At 48.0% G+C, this 12,508-nt stretch overlaps 1 long non-coding RNA gene across 1 annotated transcript; it reads left to right on the forward strand.

Moving 5' to 3' along the window:
• The first annotated feature begins 3,187 nt into the window (after window positions 1-3,187).
• On the forward strand, window positions 3,188-11,315 carry Prr20e (proline rich 20E). Its single transcript, XR_008934224.2, has 2 exons — window positions 3,188-3,252; window positions 9,138-11,315. It is a non-coding gene; the product is annotated as a proline rich 20E (long non-coding RNA).
• The last annotated feature ends 1,193 nt before the right edge of the window (window positions 11,316-12,508 follow it).

Here is a 12,508-nt window from a genome sequence, read left to right on the forward strand (position 1 = left end):
GGCAGGAACTGATACAGAGCCCATGGAGGATGCTGCTTACTGGTTTCGTTCTCACTGCTCACTCAGCCTGCTTTCTTACAAAACCCAGGACCACCTGCTCAGGGATGGCACCGCCCACAATGGGCCAGGCCTCCCACATCAATCATGAATCAAGAAAATGTCCCACAAATATGCCCACATTTTCTTAATTGAGGCTCCTTCTTTTCAGGTGATTGATTCCGGCTTGTGTGTCAAGTTACAGACTGACAAACAAAAACAGGAGAGAAGGAGGGGAGGGAGGGAGAGAGAGATCAGCCAAGGGAAGCAGACAAGAAAGAAAAACAACCCATGTTCAATCTCCAGTACTGCAAAAGGAAAGGATGAGGAGAAAGAAAACAAGAGATTTGGTAGGTAGATGAGCTCACTTAGCATGCCAGAGGCCCTGGATTGCCAGCACTGCTTAACAGTGTCTCAGTGAAGAGACACTGTGGCCAAGGCAACTCTTATAGAGAAAGGATTTAATTGGAGACTGCTACAGTTTCAGAGTTAGAGCATGCAGGAGGCATAGCAGACATGGTGCTGACAAAGTTTTTGAGATCTGGAGTGGGGAGAGAAGGAGGAGGAGAGGAGAGAGTAAAGGGTCGGGGGGGGGGGAGAGAGAGAGAGACAGAGACAGAGACAGAGAGACAGAGAGAGACAGAGACAGAGACAGAGACAGAGACAGAGAGAGAACAGGGAGGGAGAGATAGATTGACTATGACTAGGTCTGGCCTGGGCTTTTGAAACCTCAAAGCCCACCCCCAGTGACACACCTCCTCTAACGAGCCCACACCTCCTAATCCTTCTAATCCTGTCAAGGAGTTCCCATACCCGATGACTAAGTATTCACTATAGAAGCCTATGGGAGCCATCTTGTTCAAACCACCATATCTGGCATGGTGATTCATCTGTAATGCCAGCAGGGAAGGTGGGAACTGGGGGTCAGAAGCTTAAGGTTTTTCTCCACTACATATTCAAGGCCATCCCAGGCCATGTGAGACCCCCCGGCATGTGGCTGCAGGAGAAAAAGAAGTAGCCCAGTTTTCAAAGTCCCCACAGTGATAAGAAACAGCTGAGCCACTGTCAGAGCTGAGCTTTGAGTCTGGCAGGGCTGCCAAGAGCCAGAGGAGTTGTCCGAAGAGGTGCAGAGTCCCTGTCTCAAGGTTGGGGTTATCTGCATGTGTATTTTATACGGAAAAATGTTTTATTTTAAAAGTCAACAGCAAAACAACAGAATAAAGTCTAGCTGGAGGTTGGCATGGTGGTGGTGGTGGTGGTGTGTGTGTGTGTGTGTGTGTGTGTGTGTGTGTGTGTGTGTAACCCTGACTACTGGGGCCAAGGTGGGATTTGTCCAGCCAGACCCCATCTCAACACATCCAAACATTTTAAAGGGTGGAGAACATAGCTCGCAGGTCTTCCAAGAGGCTTCTTCTGACCCTCAGCACCATAAGAATAAAGTGGAAAAGCTAACTGGACCACATCCCTTCCTCACTAATTTAAGAAGCATCTTTGATGAACGCTTGCGCTCCCTTCTCTCTCCCTCCACTCTGTTCCTCCGTTCCAGTGCCTTTGCTTTTGACCACTTCCTGTTCTGGTGATGCTGAGAGATGATCCTGGGGCTCCTCTGCTGGGCAGCTCTAACACTCACCCTTTCCACAGGTTGCATGATGAGTCTCAACCGGTCTCTAACACATCCCAGTTCTAGAGGCTTAAACAAACAAACAAACAAACAAAAATTTCATTTATCTACTACATGGATGTGTTTGATTGGGTGGGTGTTTGAGCACCACTGTGCATGGGGAGGTCAGAGGATGATGCTCTGGGAGTCGGTTCTCTCCTTCTACTATATGGAACCAAGGTTGGACTCAGGACATCAAGCTTGGTAGCAAATGCTTTTATATCCACTAAGCTATCTTGCCGGTCCCTCCTGCTGTCTGATCCTCCATGCCCCCAACCTGCAGGCCACTCTCCTTCCTGTGGAAGGGTAGCATCGCCTCCAGCCTTGGCCACTCAACCTATGCTTCCCTCTTCTGTAGGCTTCTGCCTACTTCTCACCACCTACTGGCCTTCCAAAACTCCAGGTACCATCAGAGGCTCAGCAGCTCCCTGAGTGAACTAAGCTCTAGAGTGCAGCCAGGAGGCTGGCTTCCAAATGTCTCATCCATTGTTACTGTCCAGTGCTGTTTCACAGTCTCAGGAACAGGGTAAGATGGGCACAGTCTCTGTGTCCCACATGCCTACCCCTCAGCCTGGCACCAATCCTGTATCCTGGACTCAGTTTCTTCCAGATCCTGGCATAAGCCAGGATCCTCCTTCTCTCTCTCTCTCTCTTCCTTCCCTCTCTTCCTCCCTGGAGCCTGGCATACCTAGCAAACCCTTCTCCTTTCAGTGTACACATCCCTCCCTGAGCCCCTCATACCTGATTGGGTCCACCCTGCCACCCCACTGCACCCTTCTTTTCCCTTCACTTACTTAAGCTTAATATTTTCTAAGGGTGGTTTGATTAATCCAGTCAGCATTTACCTCTATGCACGACTTCATCTGGCAGAGCCTATTTGACAGACTGAAGAGGGGCCCAATGAACTTGCAGAATCAAGCTTAGCCCCGCCCACTAGGTCTTGCCGGCTCCTGGAATCCTATAAGAACAATTGTTCTTCAAGCAGGAGGCCTGAGACTTCTGAGGACAGAGGTAACCTTGACCTCAGCCTCTGAGACCTCCCGCTAACACCTCCTTTTCCAGAAGACTCTCCAAGACTTCCAGGCAATACCAGCCAAGAAACAGCTTCTTAGGGTCCAGTGTCAGCTCAAGGAGCGAACCGGGAAGCCAGGTGTGCATCGTGGGCCAGGGAAGGGTTGACCCTACATCAGATGAGAATAGCATCTGGGAGCAGAACTTTGTCCCCAGCTTGTCCCAGCCCTATTTCCCCTTCTTCCTTTTTAGGTGATGTCCATCCACACTGCTAATGCTTTCCCTTCACCATAATAAGTCAACTGCCGTCTCTAAAATTCTTGGAGATGGTTTGGGGATCAAAGACTACTGAATCCTCATGCCGTCTCCAGTGTGCTGAGCTTGGGGCCGGCAGCTCTGTCCAGGTACCTGGCAGGCAGTGCCCACCCAGGGGTATGTGTGGTTTCAGCTCCTTGCCTGTCTCTTCCACCCTCTAGAATCTGACGGAGACTTCATGGCAGAAGGCCCACTTCTGAGTCAGCTTCCCTCTGAGACGTCCCATCAAGGTATTGTCAATGCCCGTCTTTTGAACTATTTCCCCAGATTTCACTTGACTCTGGGTATTTTACAGCCTTGATATTCATGTAGAGCTTACTGTGAACCACAGCACCGGCTCCTAGAGCCACACCCTAGAGCCAAACCCATCTGTGTGAGTAATTCTTTAAAAATGGGGGAGGGGTTGCACATGTACCTCAAAGCATGTGTGGAAGTCAGAGGACAACTTGAGGTCCTTGGTTATCTCCTTCCACAGTATGGGTCCCAGGACCACACTCATGTTACCAGGTTTGGCCAAAAGTACCTTAATCTGTCAGGCCCTCTCACCAGGCTTGGCGCTATGCACCGGCACCTGTGGAGCCCTCACACCTGCGCTGTGTGAAGGGTTCTTTGGGGATCTTTTCTCACTCATTTTGGAGACAAGGACTCATGCTAGCCAAAGCTAGCCTGGAGTTTGAATTTAGGGTGATCTTCCTGCCTGTATCTCCCCAGTGCTGAGATTACAGCTATGTATTACCATGCCTGGCCCTCTTCTGTCTTTGGTACTGGAGGTTGCATGTAGGATCTCTGTATGCCAAGAAAGCCCGCTATCCACTGAGGCAACAGCCCCTGCAGCCTTATTCACTAACTCTTTCCATCTTAGACTTTTGCCATCTACTCCCTAGGAGACTAATATATAACTCTACACCACATCTACACCATCATCCTGCCCGCCCATGCAGGCTGCACCCTGGTTCTACAGAGCCCTGAGGTATAGGAGAGTCCCTTTCCCCTCTTGTAGAGCTTACCTGGGCTTGTTTAAACTTGTTTATCTGCAGTCCACTCTCAAAACTTTCCCTGCATGTTTCCATAGAACACAATCAAATTCTGCATCTCCCCGATCTCACCTCTTCAAGGCTGGCTCCGAAATAGATGAGCCAAGGTGTGTCTGCCTTCCAGCTGCACTCTGGGGTCTCCTTCATCATCTGGGAGACTCCCTTATTTTTTCCTTTTGGATATTAACCCATTCCTTTCCAATATTGTTTTACTTTCTTATATTTTACTTTTTTTTGTACTTTTTCTGTTCAGCCATGCGATAAAACATGGTATAAAAGGAATTTATTTAGCCAGACTTGATAGCATACAGCTGTAAACCCAGCACTTGGGAGATGGAGACAGGAAAATGGTTGAAAGTTGAATGCTGGTGTAGATGGCCTACACAGTGAAACATGGACTTAAGGAAATGTGAGTGGGTTATTTCACAACCAATATATCTGAGAGTGTTTTTACCCCATTGTCTTTGAATCCCAGGGCTAGTTTGGCTGGGTATTGAATTTAGGTTGGAAATCCACTTCCCTCAAAATGTTTGAGATATTTTCTCTTCTCTTCCAGATTCTAGTGTTGCTTTTGAAATTTTTGTCCCCTCCCTAACAGACACTTGCCTTTGATTTTCTTATACTATATTCTCTCTCTTTCATCATTTTTGGGGTTTTGTTCTTTCTGGGGATATTTCTTCAGTGTTGACTTCCAAGATTTCCATGGAGATTTTAATTTCTGCTTTCCTGACTTTAATTTCAAAAATCTTTTTTTCTCCCGGATGTTCTTTGTGAAAGTATCCTGTAATTGATTCATTGGTATAATTTATTCTCCTGTGTCTGAAGGTATTAATTATAGATTGGGGGGGGGTGTTTCGTCTGTGGCATCTTTTCCTGTTTGACTGACTTGCTTCTGCTCTCGTGCTTGGTTGCATGTGCTGATCCCCAGTTGCTGCTCATACTGGGCAGGTTTTGTGCCTTGTGGGTCCCCTGAATTTAAATGGTTGGCTTATCAAGTGGGGAGCCCCAGATGAGATCTTCGGGGTACCTGGAGGCTGTAGTTTTTCAGAGAGTATCTTCAGATGCTCTTTAAGGTCATGCCTACTGGGGACAAAAATCTCCTCAGACACATATCTTTCCCTTTAGTTTGTCTTTTGACTACATCGAGAATTTAGGGTTTTGGGGGGGGTGAAGCTGGGACGGTCTCACTAAGGAGCACTGGTTGGTCTAAAGCTCACTATATACATCAGGGGTTAAAGATGTGCACACATCTATGTAGTTATGTGTGAGAGAGAGGGGGGAGGGAGAGGAAGAGGATGAGGATGGGGAGGAGAGAGTACGTGTCACAGTACTAGGAATGGAAGCTTAAGCCTTGCACGTACTAGACAAGTGCTCCACTACTGAGCTATGCCCTCAGCCCATGTTTATTTATTTACATTAGATCCATTCCTGTTCAGTTACCCAGGGTGACCCAATACTTACTTTGTAGTTCAGGCAGAGCAGGCATTGGACTTGGGATCCCCCTGCCTCAGCCTCCTGGGTACCTGGTATGATAGGCCTGTGACACAGCCAAGCAGTCTGAGCCTTTATCTATATAGTAGCCTCTCCTCTGGCGGGCCAAGTACCTGTACCTAGACATTTTTCTAGAGAGACTTAACACTCGGCAGTTTTCACTGAACCTCCTGAGCCATTGTCCTCACACACTGTCTGCCATCTTTTTAATCTTTCTGCGGTCTGGTCACCATCTCAGATGCACAATGGACCCTTTGCTTTTCTCTCCTTGTGAATTGAATTGCCTGTGGTTTCTTTTCTTGAAGAATTTTATTTTTTTAATCATATGTATGTGTCTGTGTGAATATAGCTGGGGGTTCCCTTGAGGTTGACAGCCCCCCTTTCGGGGAGCTAGAGTTGAAGGTGTTCATGAGCCACTCGATGTGGGTTCTGGGAGTCAAACTCAGATGCCCCGGAAGAGTGCTCTTTGGTAACTGCTAAGCCCTCTCTCCTCTGTGTTCTATTTGGTTACTTATCTCCTCCACAGTGAGTTTTAAATGTCCTTTGAGTTTCTGGAATTCATCAGCTCAGCTGCCCTTCATTAGAGTCTCCCTACTCCAACTCCAGGGGTTATGCTGAGTCAATAAAGGAGAGAGGTGGCTCACACAGGTTATACTGAGTCAGTAAAGGAGAGCGGTGGCTCACACAGGAACACGAAACTGGAAGGAGTGTTCCATGCTTGGTGTCTTCACCCCCGACTCTGGCACCTGGTTATTGTGTCCTACAGGTCAGTGAACCTCTGGACCTCTGCTCTCTGTGATGCTCTAGAAGAAGTCCTGTGAGCTTAGTCTAGGTTTGAAGAGGTGGCGCAAGAGGCACTGGAAAGCCACATGGTTCAAAAAAGTTTCACCTGTGATGTCCACTGTGAGTCCCAGACACTCCTTGAAGCTCTCAATGTGTGTGTTCTGTGTTCTCTTCCTGTTTCCCCTGTCCCTGACTGAAAATGGGGTCAGAGAAATTGCCAAGAGGACTGCTAATAACCTCAAAGCACAAGGCGCCCTCAGAGCACTTGCCACGTCCCATCACCATTCTCTGCAGAGGGTCTGCAGACAAACCTTAGGTAATTCTCATAGGTTTGAGCTTCCTCCCTTTTTTTTTTTTTTTTTAAGATTTATTTATCTATTTCATGTATGTGAATACACTGTCGCTGTCTTCAGACACACCAGAAGAGGGCATCAGATCCCATTACAGATGGTTGTGAACCACCATGTGGTTGCTGGGATTTGAACTCAGGACCTTTGGAAGAGCAGCCAGTGCTCTTAACTGCTGAGCCATCTCTCCAGCCAGCCTGAGTGTTCCTTTTTTTTTTTTTTTTTAAAGCACAAAGCAGGGAAAACATCACTCATGAGAGGCCCGTTCTTTGGCTGCTTTTAATGATTGCAGAATGCTCACAGAAACACCTGTATATGGGTTTTGCAGTGATGGACAGCTTCTTCTGGGCATGTCCCGCTGCCTCTGATATAGCTGGGCCAGCCTAGTGGAAATCCCAGCCCAGCCCTACTCCAGCTGTTCTCACTGTCTGCTCTCCTCCCCCTCCCCCCTCCCCCACCCTGCACTCCCTCCCCCCACCCCCAGGTTTCTCCGCCTTTCTCTAGCTGTCCCCAGTGAACAGCTATCCATTCAGCCAGTATTGCTGCTCAGGACTCCTCAGCACTTCCCAGTGGGCACTGCTCTCAGGTTCTGGAGACCTCTTCACGCCCACCCAGGCATTCCCTGTTTGGTTTGGAAAGAACCTTTGCTCTGGCTTCCCCAAAGGTTGGCAACATGAACCTTTGGCTCCTCTAAGAGGTACCCTGTATCTCTATTCTCCCTGCTGACTTCCACCGGCCACGGGGAGGATGGACCACTGCAGGGTGGACCACCCCGTCCTCCACATACATACTGCCTAGGAAACAAACTTCATGGAGCTCCAGGTTGCAGAACTGTTGGATGTCCATATACCTCAGTTACAAACCTAATATTGAACCGATGTTCTTACCTTAGCTCTACCCTGGGGACAGTGATACCCAATCCTCCTTCTCCCCAGTGCCAGCAGGTTACTCAGAACTGCCTGTGGTGGTGACAGGGGTGTCTCTCTGTCTCTGTTCCCAGAATCTTTCTTGAACTTGCTGTCTTGTGGCACGGCCCTGCCCGCTGTATGCCTACTTCCCTCTGGCCTCCTTTCTGAAGCCTATCATCTGAGGATGTTGCTCCTCCCTCACCATCTTCAGTGGACCCCTCTGATCTCAGAATAGCAAGCTTGGCTTAGCTTAGGGCTGCTTCTTTAAGAGCTGCCCCCTCCCTGATGAACATCTGCAGTGCTGTGAAGAGACGCCATGACCAAGGCAACTCTTATAAAGGAGAACATTTCATCAGAGCTGGCTTACGGGTTCAAAGGTTTAGTCTGTTATCAACAAGGCAGAAGTATGGTAACAGTGCAGGCAGACATGGTGCTGGAGAAGGAGCTGAGAGTTCTACATCCGGATCAACAGGCAGCAGGAAGAGAGAGTGAGTCACTGGGCCTGGCTTGAGCTTCTGAAACCTCAAGGACCATCTCCAGTGTCAACAAGACCACATGTCCTAATCCTTTCAAATAATGCCTATGAGATCTGAGGACCGTTTTCATTCAAACTACCACAGCTACCCTACTGCCATTCCTAGCTCTGTGCATCCTGGGGTGCTCTCAGTCTTCCCCTGGAGCTTTATTCAGCCTCTCCTGGGGGCTATTGCAGTCACCCAAGTATCTTCTAACCTCTAGGCCTGTGCCTGTTCACTGCCTCTCGCCATGGTATATGGCCCATGTGACTCCTTCCAACCATCCCAGTGTATGGGCAAGAGGTTTCCTGGCCTAGCACCAGTCTAGACACCTACAGTGTCTCCATCCTTGTAACAACCAGAAGTTTCTAGAAGAAGGAAACCTTCCTACAGGTGTAACTGCAAGATTTCCCACCTGCACATAAGTTCCCCAAAATAATAACTCTTAGACTTAATATATGTGAATAAGTGCTGAGGCTAATAGCTTTGGCCCTCTGTTCTCTGACTAGCTCATATCTTAATAACCCATTAATTCTATGTTCTGCCACATGGCTGGTTACCTGGTCCTCAGTTTCATATGACCACCGTCCTTTGTGTCTGGGGTGGATCTTCCCAGGCCTGGCTATTTTCCCAGAATTCCTCTCTCTGTACTGGAACTGCCACTTCCCTATTTCCTGCATAATATAGCATTTTAAGTGACAGGTGATGCTTCCTTACAGTATAGCGATTCTCCCTACAAACAGGCATGAAGTAATTCTTGAGCCTTCCAACTTAGAGCAGCTTCTCCATGCTGCTGCTGGTCTGCCACCCCCCGCCACTGAGTGACAGCTCCTTAATGTAGTATGTGTGTGTGCTTTTTGTGTGTGTGCATGTAGACGCCTTCTGATGCACAGAGGGAAGGTATACCATATCAAACTCAATCTCTGTACTGAGTTTCAGACTCAGTTTATCTACCAGTAAAGTGGGGCTATAATGTCCCAGCCATGGGTTGTCTGGAGAACCTGAGCAATACCTGCTCTCTGTCTGTTTCTCTCCAGACTCCGATGAGGGACCCAGGGAACAAAGTGATCCCTGTGTGGAACACAAAGACCCAGTGGAAGTAGATGAGTCAGACGGACCTGCCAAACCCATTGCTTATGTGAGGCCCAGGAGGTGTGAGCCCACAGCGCCCGCGGAAGCTGCAGAGGATCATGCTGATAGAAGAAACCACCAAGAACGAAGCGCTTACCCTGGAAGGCAGAGGTGGAGGCAGAGGCCGTGGCAGAGGGCAGAGATAGGCAACCACTCCCAGGCAGCCTTCCAGGTGTGGCGGGAAGCCTCTGAGGGACGAGTTCCACAAATCTACATTAACCACAGTGAAGGACCACATCTGGATCTGAGAACAGGGGCTGACATGAGCGTGTACCCCACCTTTACTCCGATAGGTCCAGTGCCAGCAGAGATGGCCCAGTGGCCACCTGTGGTTTACGGATACTGGGTTGCCATGAAGTGCCAGGTCCTGGCTACCCATCACTATGTTCCCTTCATCCCCATGACCAACACATACTTCATACCATACAGGGCCCCCATATTCTTCTCGTCCATCCCTTGGTGACTGGTGTCTTTCCGCATCGGCCCTCCCTAGCGAAGCTTATTTATCCTGAGGAAAAAGGCTCACAGGAGGTAAGGTTTAGTCTTTCTCACAGTTTAGGCTTCAGTTCACTACAGCCAGGAAAACAGGGTACCCGGCACTTACAGCTGGCCTTGTCACACCCACAGTCAGAAGCATGAATACATTCTAGGTTCCCAGATGACTCCAGATCTGGTAAAATTGAGAATTAACACTAACCATCAGACTATTTGTCCCACCTAGGGTTTATTTGTGTGTGTGTGTGTATATATATTCATTCTTTCCTAGACCCCCATAACACTTCCCTTTCACACTTCCTCTATTTTTTTTAAATCTGTTGTGCACCATGAAAGTGTATGAATGTGGGATCATTCACTGGAGTATGGACCACCTACTGCAGACAAAGGACTCTTCTTCCCCTAGCAACCATTAAACACCAACAGCAACTTAGCTGGGGGTGGAGCCTTATGAGTCCCCTTCCCATCCGTGTTGCAATGGTGACAAACTTGATCTTGTAACACAAGACTTTCCCAGGATAACCCTTGGGGAAATGGGGTGATGCCGTACCCCTGAAATCCATGTATATGTATGTAGAAAGAACCAGTTACAGACCTCAGATGGAAAATGGCTACTGGGATGCAAGATTACAGATTTGAATCAACAGATGGGACTGAGAGGGACATCTGAACACCGGGCATAGAGGCAGCCCTGGACTATCGAGAGAAAGGGCACCGGGAAGTGAGCAAACAGCTCCAGAAGCAGACCTAGCTGTGTTTCGTGCCAGGGAGGATGAGTGTATGAAGTTCTGTGAAGCAGGACATCCTGATGTGGAACCTTACAGGATGGGGGCAGCAGTGGCTGTTCCTGAGATGTTTTTACTATGACATTTTATCATGTGTGTCTGTGTGGACATGTGTGTGTCACAGCCTGTCCATGGAGGTCAGAGGACAACTACAGAGACAGCTCTTTCTTTTTACCCTGTGCAGACCTGAGGCTTGAATCCAGGCCGGTAGGATTGGCAGAATGTTTTAACCTGAAGCGTCATCCCACCAGCCCAGGATGCCCAAGTGAGTTGAAAGGAAATAGGAAAAGTTCAAAATAGATTGAAAGTGGGTAAATTAAAGAAAACCTGGCAAGTCAAACAAAAGGCACAAAAACAAGAGAGTAAGCCACATTTAAAGTGCCGAGGAAGAGGCTGGGCGACAGTGGCACACCCCTTAATTCCAGCACTTGTGAGGCAGAGGCAGGTGGACCTTTTAATTCTAAGCCAACCTGGTCTGCAGAGTGAGTTCCAGGTCAGCTAGAGCTGTATAATGGCACCTGTCTCAAAATAAGACTAAGTAAGGAATAGTTTGGGTAACAATAGCCTTTGGCCTCAGTGAGAATATTTTAAATGTCTTTTAAAAATTTTCTTTTAATCATTAATGGGAATTTCCTGTCAGGTTTTTTTTCACGGATGTCTCTGATCAAGTTAAAGTGGCTCCTGTCTTCAATACTCCATGAAATGTGAATTATAAATTAGATTGTGTCCTTATGAAGGTTTTTGACTAGCTCATCTTAATATTTGTTTCTAAGAGAAAATGTCCAAGAAGAGTTTTTATCCTGAATTTTTTGTGTAACTAACTATTCCTTTAAATAAATCCTCCTTTTGGGCTTTGGTTGTTGCGAAACTCTTTTTGTAAAATCTCACAAATTACCAATGCAGAGGTAATTGTAAGACGGTTTGGTTCCCTCATTCTGCTATCTTCCTGTAGCCGTGGAAGCCTGTCACCATGTGTGCGCTCTAACGTCTCTGCTGTAGTTACACACACACACACACACACACACACACACACACACACACACACGGCGCTCTGTCCATGTTAGTCACACATTTCTTGTTGAGATCAAATGCCTAAGAAGAAGCTACTTAAGGGTTTTCTTGGCTGGAAGTGTGAGGGTTTGAGGGGATACGTGCTATGAGGATGGGGAATTGATTCAAGGAGGTAAAAAGTGGGAGAGGCCTAGTCACATTGCACCCGCAGTCAGAGGTCAGACAGGATGTAGGACAGGGTTATAAAACCATAAACCTCACCCCTGGTGACTCACTTTGCCCAGGGTGGGCTCCACCTCCGGAAGTTCATAGCCTCTTATTCCACATAGCACCTGTACGCAGGCACTGAGTGTTCAAACACGCGAGCCTCCTGAAGGATGCTTTATCTCCCCCAGAATCCTCCAGAACCCAGCTCAGGGACCAGGCAGCTGTCATAGGTGTGGTAGGTACATTGGGAACTGTCCCTTTGGATCCACAGCTCCTCCATCTTCTCTCAGAAGCAGTGGGAACACAGAGGACAGGGTTGTGGAGGTTCTCTGGTTTGTGGTTATCTCAAGTGAGCCTATGGGGTGTCACCCCAGAACCCCTCTACATGCACCTCCTTACCAGCATCTCCACACAGGATATCTAAGTTCTGGCTACGCTATTTCTAAGGCATTCCCATGGCCACAGGGCCTCATCACACATCTACACAGATATTTTTGCTTTGAAACACAGTTTCTCGGTGTAGGCTGGCTGTCTTAGAACTCACTCTGTAGACCAGGCTGTCTTCCAACTCACAGATACATTCAACCTTGCTTCCCAAGCACTGGGACCAAAGGCATGCCCTACCATGCCCCAGTTTACACACGGATCTTAAGGACCAGCCTGCTTTTGTTGTTTTTAAGTTTATAACATAACTTCTCAAGCTTAGATCCCTACGTCAAATGGTATGGTCTATTTTATTTTAATAGATGCCAAGAAATTGGATCAAGATTAGCTCTCAC

Source organism: Rattus norvegicus, chromosome 4 (assembly GCF_036323735.1).
Source record: "Rattus norvegicus strain BN/NHsdMcwi chromosome 4, GRCr8, whole genome shotgun sequence".
NCBI lineage: Eukaryota > Metazoa > Chordata > Mammalia > Rodentia > Muridae > Rattus > Rattus norvegicus.